Here is a 13,704-nt window from a genome sequence, read left to right as displayed (position 1 = left end):
CTGGCAGGCTCTGCTCCACCACCCCAGCAGGCTGAGCCAAGGGAGCCACAAGGGCTGCTCAGCTTCAGTCACCAGCAAAAATCATCCCTTGTGCCACCCCAGGGGGAAACACCTTGCTTGGAGCTGGTCAGAGGGATTGGAGTCCTCTTGGTCCAAATGGGAGGAAGGACTGTTTTTTATCTGGAATTTCTACAGCAGCTGGCAGAGGAGGGTCTTGGTGCTTGCCTGGGGTTGGCGAGGGCTGGCAGGTCAGCAGAGCCCATTCTGCTACCAAAGAGGCAAACACCCACGGCTGAGGTTTGAAAGGTGAGAAGACGGTGGCTGATGCAGGCACGCTCGGCGCTCTGATTCAGCCCCATCTTTCAGCAGGGCTTAGATTAAGTCCATCAAACCCTGGTCTTTTTCTCCTTCTTTTCACTCCCTCCTTCTCCACTGACACGAGCGTGTGCTGCTCAAAGCGTGTACTATCAGCAAAATGAGGTGTTCTTTACAGTGCAAAGCAACCCTGCAACAAGGCAAAGAAATGGTCAGGTTAATCCGGGGACTAAAAGTCTGATTGCATTTTTGCTCCCCTGGTAGGTGAGTGCCGGGGAGTCTCCCAGGGATTTCCCTTCTTCCTATAAGAAAAGGTTTGCTCCCCCATAGAAACAGTTGAAATAATCTTGCAATGTTATCCTTCCCTGGAGGTGGGAGCTATACTATATTGCTTGTAAAGGGTTAAACTGGAACAAAATAAAAACAAACAAAAAAACCCCTTATCTTGCTGTATTTAGCAGCATCTTGTAAGCAGCGTGCGATGGAGCATGTCGCAGCGTTGCTGTCCCACCCCATCCCCACGTGCATGTGGCTCTGCGGGGAGGGCTGTGTCCCCGACTACCTGTGGGACAGAAGGTTTTTAGGGGGGAGAGGGGAGCCTAAATGAAGTAGACCCATTTACCACAATTTGCTGGCTAGAGTTTTTCGTGTGCAAACAACAGAAGCGGGAAAATAGAGAAGGAGCTTTATCATTACCCGGTTGCAAATTTTAAATAAACATAATTTCTTACGCTCAAAGGACATTTGATGAAAAGGTTCATGTTATTACAGGTGCTTAAAGGGCTCTAAAAGCCTTGTATCGCTATAAGGGATGAAAATCTATAGAAAGAGACAGCGAACATTTTAACAACATCCTCCTTAGTTCCTTCACTGACAGATGCCCTGTTTTGTTAGAGCATAGGTAGTATTTTAATGTTTGAAACAAGTTTATAGCTATTCATGTGAAACAGAAGGATTTTCTCCCTTTTTCAACCCAATATTTTTTCTCGTTCCTCAAATCTCACCTGCTCCCCCCCTCCTCTCTGTCACCCACCGAGTGAAACATCATGGAGCATACACCAAGGGAACACGGCAACACCTCTAATGGCCAAATTCTCCTTTTCCTTCTTAATGAGATGACGGATTTTGTTTAGATTTTGGCATCTCTGAGCTGACAAAAGGGTTGGTCCTAACTGATGTGTTTTGGTACCGTGTTTGGAGAGACGCTAGAGGAGGTATCAACACCTCCCAGGACTGGAATGGGGAAAAGAAGCAGCATAAAAAAATATTGCCACGTACTTAAAAAAAAAAAAAAAAAAAGGAGAGAGATAATTGCAACATCTTACCTAGCTGTCAGCACATTTTAGTTCAAGGAAAGCATACGTGTACAGCTGCAGCCACCATAAGCTCCTGAGGCTCGGACCGAAGACATGAAGATGGTGTTTGTTGAGAAAAGGGACAGGGACATTATTTCTTTGTGGAGATAGGTCAGGGAACCATCGAGTACAAACCTCAACTGTGAGCCAAAAAGCCCAACGCAACCAGGGACTGTTGTATTTTATTGATTTTTACTAAAGATAGGTAAAATCAACTCAAGATGTACTTTTCAGGAAAAATAAATATCTATGGGAAAGAATTGTCAAAAAAAAAAGAAAAAGAAAAAGAGAGAAACAAAATAAAATAAAGAGTGTGATGGAGCCTTTGAGCCAAGCAGTGGGAGCGCTCTCCTCCTGCTGTCTGTGTACCCTTCCTGAATAAATATTTCTGTCATGCACATATAAAAGATTATTTTTATAACAAAATTAGCTTCTCTCTAATGCTCCACTGGTTTTGCTCTCTAGGAAAAATGTTGAATTTCAGTTGCTCTACATTGAATGAGTAAGTAGAAATATCCCAATACTCAAAACTTAAATGAACAACCTGATAAGAAAATGGAAAAGAGATTATCTATAGTTGTTTTTTTTTTTCTCCTCCCTTCCATAAATCTATCTGATTGCTGCAATTGCCTGGGCTTGTGATTGCCTCTTGTCTTGGCATTGGTCTAACACCCTTGATGGATGCACAGGTCAATCCCGAAACATGCTGGCCTTGGGCTGCATTGCCTCTCGCATGCCCTTCCCAACCCCATCCACCCTGTGTTCTTTGGGGGGGGGGTGTCACACCTGGGGGTGATCTTTTTTCCTCCCGTCCGATGGTGAAAAGGGGACCCTGCAATACCCAAACATCATCTTAGGGATGTGACTGAGATTCCCCCAGCCAGGATGCCCTTTGCTCTAGATGTTTCTTCGGTGGATGGTCTTCTAATGATAGGAGATGAAGCAGCCCTGGGAATAAAGTGAGCTAAAGCCACCTTCCTCTGGCAGCACTGGGCATCTCCAAGGTACTTGAGGACAAAGGTTTAAATCCCTGTGCTTTGTACAAGTGCACTGAGACAAAGACGACACATAAAGTACACATAAAGCCACTCTGCTTCCTTTCCATCAACAGTAGAACATTGGAAATATGGTCTTTTGTTTTTTCCTTTGTGAAGAAAAATGCATGAAAAGCCGCAGCAGAGGACACTGGCTATCCAACAGCCTAGGCAAAAAGCACAGCCCATCTCCAGAGGAAGCCGGTGAACGTTACTGCTAACGTTGCTGGCTCTGATTTATAGATTGTTCCAGCTGAAGACTATTTACCCCATTTCCTCATGGTTGTCTCCTCCTAGCCATGGATTAATTAGATCCAGCTACTAGCAACGCACCTCTAGTTTCCTTCAGATTGTGCTTGGGATACTTTTGAGTTCATTTTTAATAGACTTGTGTCCTTTTAAACTCCCTTCACCTTTAAAAATCTTTTGCAAGCCAGAGAGGCAACAAACCCCGTTGCTGTTCTCACACACGCGTACCCACATGCGCAGTGGTCACCCATCGTGGCTTCTGCGGGTTTGCCTTAGTTAAATAAATGTCCTTCCCTCCACATTTGAAGTGTTCCCAGTGGAAGAGTGAGGTAACGTTATTTTGTTATCTAAAACAACCGAGGAGTTTTTTAAAGGATGACCTCCATGTGTCTGTGTATATACAGACACACACGCTCACGCACACGCACATGCAAGCAGAAACGCACATAAAAGACCCCGTTATGAGTCTCAAACTTAGGTAAACCTCCTGTAGACCTCATTAAGATTTGGGCTGGACTTGGCTCCAAGGTTCAAACTCCATCTGCTCCCCTCAAAAGATCTTTGTTAGCTGTGTTTTCATGTCACGGGGCCGAGGAAAGCTGATATATAGAGATTTTTTTGGCCCTGGACTGCTCCCATTCTCCTTTTTAAATTTGGGGTAAATGAAGAGCAAAACGGGTCTGCGTTTACCAGGGCGCATTTGCCGTTGTTGGGAGCCACTTTGGCTGATGTAGGGCTATAGCAACTCTCCCTTGCAAAGTATTTTCTCTCTTTCCCAGCCCCAGTGCCCTGCAGTAAGGATTTCAGATGGATTTTTGCTCTGCTTTCACCCCCTCAGATTCAGCACAGAGGACAAATCCCTCCAGAGGAGAAAACGAATTAAAAAAAAAAATCAAAAAGAAAAAAAAAGAAGAAGGTAAAACCCAGAAAAGTTGCCAGATTGCAGAATCACAACTGGTTTGGACCTGTTGGCCTCTTCTGCTTCTCATCCCACTCCTTTATCTCTCCCTCTGCCCTTTCCCTTCCCCTTTAAACCGCAGGGAGCAACAATACGGTCATTTATCAGCGTCTTGCGGACGTTTGTGTTTCCCCAGTTGCCCTGTGCTGCCTTTCCACCCCTAGCCACCCGCCGAACCTCCCTTGCCCCCACACCAGCATCCCTGGTGGGCGAGGAAGCCCCCAGGGGCTTGGCCGAGCCCCTGCCGCCGGTGCTGGGTGGGAGCGGGCGGCCGGGCTGCGCAGCGGGACGTGCACCACTGCTCTCTTCTGGAGAATTATATATTATATTCTGCCTATTTGTAGGAGCAGCGAGGTTTGTTTTTTTTTCCTCTATGATAAAAGTTGGAGATAAACCGATAAGAGCACGGAGCTCTGTGGTGACTGAAACCAGTTAATACCCCCCCCAAAAAAATGCTCATATTCCACATTAAATGACTCATGCATCACATTTTGTGATAAATTAACTTCTCCTCTCCCACCCTTCGGTAGAGGAGGGGCGAAGTGCCTCTGTGGTATCTCGGTTGCGGTGCTTAATTAGGTTGGTTTCACTGGGTTTGAAAAATAAAACTCGATTTCATAATGAAGAGTGAAACCACAGACAAGATGGTGTTGTAATTGGAATTGAGGAGATAAGGGAGAAAGCAATTCCAGATGCGCTGGGGGTGGCGATGGGGGGAGAAAGCAGGACTTAAACCAGGTTTGAACAGATGTTCCAACGTCTGGGTTTTGCCAAACATTTCATATTCAAAATGTCCGTGGTTTTTATTTGAACCTTGTCTCCCCAGATGGGAAAAACCTGTTGAGATCAAATAAAAGCATCAACCTGCCTCCTTACCAGCACACGACCCAAAGGAGGTGTTGGGTTTTTTTTTTTTTTTTGAAGTCTGAAAGACTTCAATTAGCTCCTTTTATTTTGCTGCGTGGTTGCAGTTGTATTTTAGAGAGGTGGATCAAAATTTTGGGGCGTTGCTGCTCTCAGCTGATGGCAGCAGAAGTAGCAGGAAGGAGGAGAAGGAGAGAGAAGAGGGTCTCCTTGCTAGGCTGTAAACCCACGAGCGATAAGATTCTGTTATCATGCAATTCCAGGGAGGTTTAGATAAGGTTGTGGGTGATTTAATAAGATCCAAGCTGAACTTCCAGACTCTCAGAGAAGTCTCTATCTCTTTAATTGCTCTGGAGAGAGGAAAAATTAACAATTTCATTAATTTTATTTAAAGTATTACAAAGCTCAATATATGTATTGTTATTTTTATAACCCCAGGACTAAATCATCCGATAACTTGTGGCTATAACTTACAAATGAATATTGTTGCAAGAACAACCAGATGGACACATTCAACCACAGTATGTAAAACGCCGGCAAAAACCAGACCTGCAGCAGAGGCAGATAACAGGGTGAAATACTGACCCTGCTGAAGTGAGCAGCAAACCCCCGTGGTCTGGAGAGGACCAGAAACGCACCCGGCTCTGTCCCTTATCACTGTGCACAGCTGTGGAGGCAGGGACAGATTTGGGGGGTAAAAACCTTCAGTTTGAGGGATGCTTCTGCAGTTGTGGGTCTGGAGCAGAGGGCTCGCAGCCCATGGCCAGACATGGCTTTTCTGCCTCCTCTGCGCGCATCCCTTCCCTGGTTTGAAAGGAAAGAAGTTTATCGCTTGGGCAAGGGCTGTCAGGGAAGACGGAGGACTGAGGAAGTGTTTTAACCTTCAAAATGGGATTTAAAGGAGGGAGATGGCAGATTCCTCCCCAGAACAGTGATAGGAAACCCATATAAGGTTAAATACATGGGACCTAGATCCTCTTTATGCACTCCAAATGCCTACTCATAGTACTAACTTATCTAATATTATAATATCTAATTCACTACTATCTTCTGTGCATAGTGTGTAATGTACAAATCCATATATAAATACAAACATACATATGCACGCATACAAATGTAGGTACAGTTCAATTTATTAATTTATTAGAGCATTGTGGTGAAGCAAATCAGGATTCATAAATACAAACTCAGGCTAATAATGAGAATTTGACTGCACGCCCCCAGCATTACTCAAGCAAGGTCCAGGTCTTGTTCCTTCTTTTGTCTGCCTGAGTAGCTGTGTATTATCTTCTCTATGCCCTTAGTGTTGTTGTCTGTAAAGCAGTAAAAAGTACCTTTGCCTACCCAATCCTTAGCTCACACAGTTACGTGCTACAGCTTACACTTTTTCCACTCAAAAAGCACCATTTCTACTTCAGATCATGTCTCTTTGCAAATCAAAAATGAAATAACCCAGCAGCCCTAAATGTATTTCTAATTTCCTTCAAATAAACCATTTTGCTATGTCTGGAAAGTATATTCTAACAAGGAAAGTAGGGAGGAAGACCTATCAAGATATTTCTTGATCTCTTCATTTTATATTCATCGTAAGAATCTCTTTTCTTTTTTAAAAAATATTTTCTTCTTTTCCCTTCTCAGATTCCTGTTATCCATATGATCTTCCTTCACCCACACTCAGCAGTAATTTTAAAAGTTCATGGTTTTTCCAAAGAAAATCTTAGCATCAACTCGGTACAAAGATATACACAAAGGTCTGTACACAGTAGGTATCCAGAGAAGCTGCCTACACTTAAAGCATGGTTCTTTCATAAGTAGAAAACTCTATAAATAAAGGTCAAAGCTGTAGTCTGTAAATGGTAGGAATACAAGCTGGGTGTGAATACTCGCTCTTAAATTCTTTGTAATCCTGGCAGGAAGCAAATGTCATGTCGGAGGGGATCTAAAAGACAAATTGCTCCTACGTTTGCAATCAAGGCTGCGTTAGACTGATGAATCCAAAAGCAAGGAGTGTAAATTAATAAAAGCATGACTAGGACTTTCAAGCAGATGCATGACACTGACATTTCATTTGGCTTTTCCAATTAATTAAAAAGAAAGCTTAATCAAGACGCTGTTCCAAACACATGGAAATCAATGATTCTCTTTCATTTCCATAGAGTTTGATCAAGGTCCAGTTATGTAAAGAACAAATATTCACATTCCTGGGGCAGAACGATCTGCTGGCACGACATCATTTCTCAAACTGCAGAAAAGGTGCAGTTTGCTTTGTGCTATGCTGATTTTTAAAAGGCATTTGGAGAAGATCATTACTCCTGTCTCTTGAATTTTAGCGCTCGGCTCGTAATTATTATCATCAGGACCGTTCAGGTTTATTATTTTTTAAAGAGGAGCAAACCCCCATGCTGCAAGCAAACGTGCGGGCAGCAGAAGAAACAGCGTGGCCAAATCTCTTACTGTGATGATGGGAGAAAATGGATTTGCAGAAACACCGAAGGCAAAGCTTACCTGGGCTAAGGAGGAGTGTTACGTGCATGTTAAAGCACAAACCCTTTGGGGGACTTTGGCCCAGGAGGTTGGCTGGGCTCAGCCTTGCAGTAATCATAGACACTCAGGGTGTGGAGGGGAAGGAAACAAAGCTATATCCAAGTTGCATGTTAATAAATACGCAGGAGGTTATTCTCCTGTTTGAATGCATAAATCTTCCGTGAGCGGTCTGTGTGTGCCTGGAATGTGAGGAGCTGGGCTGAGCCAAGGCGAGTCCTGTCCAAATTTCACTACTTTCCAAACGATGCCTCATTTATTAGTGTAGGCAGCTCCGAGTCTCCGGGGATTAACGTCTTGGCCGCCCAGAGTGATTAGATTGGAGATCAGGAGGAGCCCCAGAGTCTAGAAGCACTTCATTCAGCAGCGGCAGGGACTTCGGATGTGGAGTAACTTTATTTTTGCCGAACGGCAGCACAGAGCACCTCTGAAACACTCCCAGCATGGAGGAGCCACACCAAAATAAATGCAAGTCACTCTTTTCACACCAGGTCTGAGGTGAGAGAGCCAACACGGGTACTTACATGTAGATCGTGCAAGTTAATGACGTAATAGATTATTGTTATCACTCTTCAACAAGAATTGCATAGTAAGTGCTAATTATTGTTAGCACTTTTCATCATGGTCACTTGATATATTTCTCAAAGAGAACTTTGACTTTGTGAATATTTAAGCAAAAGGACAACTCCACCAACTTCAGCTAGGTAACATCATTAAAATTGAGTAGATATGCCAGAGAAAGGTTTAAATAAGCCAGGGTGAATATCCAACTCTGCATAGTCGGTTGCTCCTGATGTATTCATAAACCAGGTGAGTGAATATCTCCTGGAGTTGTTCTCCCCATCTTCTTAGCACAAATACCAAGCCCCTGAGCAAGGTTGCTTGTGATCTGGAGGCTCAGCTCCAGGTTTGCTCCCTGCTTCATCAAACCCAAGTGTCTTCCAGCAACACATCATCCTCCCCATAAATGTCACAGTTGGTATTGGTGGATCTTCTAGAGCTGAAGCTTATTTCTCACATACTTTTTTTTTTCCTATTTACTTAATCCAAAATCAACTCTGTAAACCACCAGACCATGCATGGTGCGTCCCTAACAAGAAGCTTATTGATATGTAGCAGAGCAGTGAAAGAGTTAATAGCTCCGTTTGCATTCAAAAGGAGAGAATCTCCACTTACATTTTCCTGAAAAGAACTCTGGGCTCCAGTGCCACTAGCTAGATATATTATATGTGCATATATTTGAGATACCTTGTTTTGGAGAGTGGTCATACACTGTATTCTGCCTAGATCTCTTGATTTTCAGCAGATAGCACCACAACAGGAAATTAATAAAACTGAGGTTATCCATTACCAAATCAACTGCAAACTAAATCTCATCCTATAATTGCAAGAAAACCTATCCGACTCCTTGTTTAGTGTTCAAACTTAGCTGGAAGACCCTAAGCATAATTCTATGTTATAGATACACCAACTTATTAGGAAAGACTCGGGGCTAAAATCTTTTCTTCTTGTTTTTGTTTGCAGAGGAGGTACTAGGAAGGGAAGGGAGGGATGGGAGGGAGGAGGTAGCTTCTCACTCCCCTGGCAGTGCCATCTGACATCAATTGCGCCATAGAGTCTCCAGAGTTTTGTGGGACCCTCCTCAAAAACATAAGAGAAATTACCATGAAATCTTTATGGAGACTTCCATAAAACCTCACTGTAATTTGAGAGCATCCTATTAGGCAAGGGGGGAAATTCTGGGGGTCCAGGTCAGCGATCCGGCAGGATCCAGGTGCCTCCCTCACCCTTGAACAAATCTCCTCTGCAGGGCTCTCACAGGAGCAAATATCTCTGCAGATCGCTCATCCTTCTTATTATTCTCTGTCCATGGAAAAAGGCAGCAAAAAGAAATATATTCCTGCTTGTTGGCCATCGTAGTCCACAGTGGGGTGAAACCAGCCCTCCCTAGAGAAGGTAATATCCTTATTCCAGAGGCAGTTTGTATTTTTGGCAGAGGGGAAGGATGCTCAGCAAATACCGCCCCAGTATTTATCAGCCATGGAGGCTTCACCAGGCAACATCTCCCAGTAGCCTTAGTAAATCCTAAAGCCTACACTCGCATTGGAGCACGGAGGTGTCAGTGACTGGAGAAGGCATGGGATGGGCCACCAAAAACCGCTCCTCGTCTTGTCTTGGGGTGGCAGCAAGCGAGGTCCCTTCTGAATCTCAGATGGGCTCATTGCATCCCATCCCGGGGTCTTGGGAAGCCATGGGGATTTGACTCAGGGGAAGAGGGATGGGCACGTAGTCTTTTGGCTCTCCTTTTTGGGTGAGCGTCAAACAAGCGTCAGGGGGATAGGTGTGTACGTGTACTGCTGCACGCAGTTGGACCACACCATGCCCCAGAATAGGACTCTGGAGCTAAAAAGAAGGACAAAAAAAAAAAAGATTTTTTGATATTTTTCCTGCTGATTTCAGGAAACCGTCCCAAATCTCCATTGCAAGGTAACCTGCTCCAATTCACCAGGGAGAGGAAGTTTAAGCAGACTGTTTGTCCCCAGTCTCCACCACACACACGGACACACAGACACACAGACACACACCAGAGGAAGGCACTGGATACCATAAAACAAGGCGATTGGGAAAGGGAAAAGAAGTAGAAACATTGTTGGCCATTAATAGCTCTTTTCAGCCTGAAACGTAGGTCTGTAATTGTTAACAAACTGTAACAGAAACAATCAGTGCCTCCAGCAATGACAGAGAAGTAACATCAGGAGGGCCAGATCTAAATTTACATCTCCCATTTACTAGAAAGTGTTTTTTGCAATGGGAACCCTTTCAGCATTGTTTCAGGACAAGCTCTATTTAGTCTCTCGCAGGAAAAGCAGGTCCTAGGATTTCCTCATGAATTACAAATAGGTCCCACCAGTCCAAACTCCCGGTTAATATACTGCTCCAACCTTCAGTGAAGTAGCAGGAGGAGTCATTTGGCACTGGACTTTGGCCCATGTATAATTAAGGATGACATTCTTCACACGCGCCTTTCATGCAGATTTTATTTTAATTTTTTTTTTTTTTTTTGGTACTCTTGAGTATTAGGACATTTTTGGATGCAAAAAAGAAAAGGGGAGGGAGGAGGAAAGGGGACCTGGGCGTTAAGTGATAAGCAATTGAACTGTAGCTGTTTTCAAGCCCGTAAGAGCAAAAGCTCTTAGAAATACAGAGGAGGTGGGAGATTTTTGGTGCCAGGCTCCAGGAGGGACTCTAGTGCTGCACTGAGCGCTCTCCTACAGCAAGACGACTTAGTGCGTGCTCAGTGCACCCTGGTCAGAGCCCATAAGATGCTATCGCCGATCTATAGTGCAATCAGTGCAACTCAATGCGATGCAAGAGGCTGCTAAATCCACAGTGGCTTCAACCTAGAGCAGGGAGGACTCCTGTCGTCACGCTTTCTTTAGTCCTCCGAGGAAAAAATCCTGGCTCTGCGGCTTTTGGCAGCTTATCTCTGAAAGCAAAATGCGGCATTGACTCCTTCACGCCACCTGAAATCCGGCTCCGCAAGCGCTTTGCCCTGCACCTTGCAGAGACGTCTGATGCTGGGCAGAGGATGTACAGCCATGTGCAATTCTCATCTGCTGGGATCCTATGGGAAAGGATCAGCGTGATTTATCTTAGCCAGTCTTTGCAAGGTATCCTTTCTATTGTTTGCTGACTGCCGTTTAGCTTGGACGGCAGGCGGAGGGGTCAGAGCCAAGGCAGAGAACAGAGATTTGCCGAGATCACGCAATGCTCCAAGCCTGTGGCTGCAGTAAACAGAATCTCCTTAAAGGTCACATCTTCAGGCTCCCACTGCAATTGCCAAAGGAAACTGCAATCATTTTTCAGTCCTTTAAACGCCAGACTAAAATGTACTCAGCCACAATTTTCCTACATGTTCCTGGTTTGTGAGGAGACTACTTAGGAGTCATTTCCTTGCCAAGAAAAGCTTCTCTTTCCTCCTGAACCCGGAATAGACCCAGGCAGCCCTCTGCAAAGTTAGGGGTCAGGGCACAAGGGATGAGACCTTGCAACTGGACTCTGCAGGGCACCCCAAAGTAGGCGCCTTTTGCAGCATCAGCAAAGCAATCTGGACAACTAAAACACTTTCCTTGCCATGCAAAAAACCCCTCCATTACATCTATTGGCAGTGTAAGAAGAATCACAGTACCCTTCCTGGCAAAAAAGTCATTAATTGCATCTTTTTTTCCTCTCCTAAATCATCCATGAAAAATCTTACATTTCTCATGACTTCCTTTCCCCCCCCCCTCAGCAACGACTGCATTTATAAAACCACTTTTCACTCCTTATTTACAGCAGGGAATTGGGTCTATCCTTGTCACTCATCCTCCCCAAACACCCAGCAAAAAACTCAGCTCTGCTGGCACAGGCTGCAGCCCAACCGATTGAGGCACATCACCAGCTCCCAAGCTTAAGTGTGACCCCAGCGTGAATTAAGTGCTGTCAAACCTGGCATGAAAAGTCCACCCGTCGGGCTGACCCTAAATGAATAGCCACTGTGTTTACATGAACCACCCGACAGATTGCTTCTCTCTTACCCAGAGCCCCAACGTGTGTCAATAAAAATCTCTGGGTTTCATTAGGCAGCCCCTGCCTGGATACATAAATAATAAGGCTGTTGTCAGATCTCCCTATGGTGTGTAAGGGCAGATCTGGAAACCTGAAGGCCACGACCTTCATGTTTCTCAGCAGGGACCGAAACGCCCTCGGAGCCAAAGTAGTGGGAAAATGAGAGTCTGTGTTATGCTTTAACATGATACTGACAGGCAAATGTAATTTCTCAGAGTTCACTCCAGCGAACACTGATCTGTTTTATAATCTCACGCGCTGGAGTGCTGGCCCGGCTGCAGCTCCAAGGCTGCTGCGGGAGGGGACGGGAGCTTCCCCTCCAAGCTCCGGGGACCTGGAGCTGCTTCTCGAGGAGAGGGTGAAAAGGCACGGTCATGTTTGGGATGAGGAATGAGGAAGGTTCAAAAGAGGATGAGCTCAGTGTTTTGGGAGGGTTTTTTTTTGCGGCACAGGGAGATGTCGGAGGAGGCGAGCTGGGAGTCCTCACCCCAGCAGGGTAAAATCTCAGCAGGGTTGTGGAGAGGCGATGTTCATGGCCGGCCAAAAGGTTGCTGCACTTTTGGGAGCTAGAAATAGTGAAGTGGGAATGATGGCAGGCTCTTCCCCTGACCTCCAGCCCCTTTCCTCTCTCAGCCATTTCCAGGAAATCCCTGCTTTCTCCTACAATGAGGGCTCTGCTCTGCTGGCTGGGAGCAGGCGATGCTGGAGCAACAGCCTGGCTCTGTGGTGTGCCAGGAGGGACCCCAGACATTTAGGTCAGGGTGGGTATAAAGAGCTGTTAAGGCTTCTCAATGCTGACACTTCTGTGGGTCCAGATTGGTCCATCCTGGTAGGACCAGCACCAGAACAAGTAACCCCTTCACTATCAGTATCCAAGCCATGAAACCCAGTTACGCTATGATGGGGCAAGAGCTGGGGTGATGCTCATCATCTGAAAACAGGCTGGGATGGAGGGGATGTGTATTGAGGGTGCTCGTAAACACTGTGAGGACTGGAGGAGTGTGTGAGTAAATGGCTCGGTGCGGTTCAAGGATGCTTCTTCCTTCACCCTGGCATCTGCTTGAGAAAGAGGCCATGGTGTGCAGGGTGCTGTGCAGCACCTGAATGCACCATTTACCTGTATATTGTCAGATTAATTAACTATACACATAGACCGGCTCAGGGGAGGGTTTCTCCAGACAAGGTGAAACTTCAGGAATGGCCAAGAGGTCTCTCAGCCTCAGCAGAAAGCATTACTCCCAGAAGGGGCTTTTTGGTCCAAAGGTCAGTGCGGGATGCAGGCTGCAAACACGGGTTTGGTACCTCCTTAGTGAGCGATGGAGATGAAAGCGCGAGGTACGAGACCGATGGGCCAAATTTGAAGGGAGAGAAGGAGAAGGTCAGCAGATAACTTTATGAGCTGTGGAAGTAGCGGTGGCATTTTTCCAGGAGTACATGATGTCTTCTGCTGAGGAATGTATACCATGCTCCTCGGGCCGGGTGACAGAGTTAATCACCCGGCGAGCAGGAGGGACCGGGGTGGCCAGGGCAGGAAACGCTTCCCAGAGCGGCCGGGGGGCTGGAGACCCGGAGAAGCCCCAGCTTCTCCTGCACGGTGGGAGGAGTATCGTCCCTCTGCGTGCGTTGCGTGCAAAGCCAACGCAGCCCGGTCCCTGTGTGGTCTAGAGGGGTTTGTGTGTGTGGTCCTGCAAAGCCCTGCTCATCTGTCCAAAGGCTGCTAACTGCCTGCTGAATGACCACGTCTGTTTACTTTAGCTCTGTCTGCACCAACTGAACTCTG

The sequence above is a fragment of the Numenius arquata genome, chromosome 13 (genome assembly GCF_964106895.1).
Source record: "Numenius arquata chromosome 13, bNumArq3.hap1.1, whole genome shotgun sequence".
NCBI classification, from domain to species: Eukaryota; Metazoa; Chordata; class Aves; order Charadriiformes; family Scolopacidae; genus Numenius; species Numenius arquata.
The sequence above is the reverse complement of the archived record's forward strand: the minus strand, read 5'-3'. Positions refer to the sequence as shown.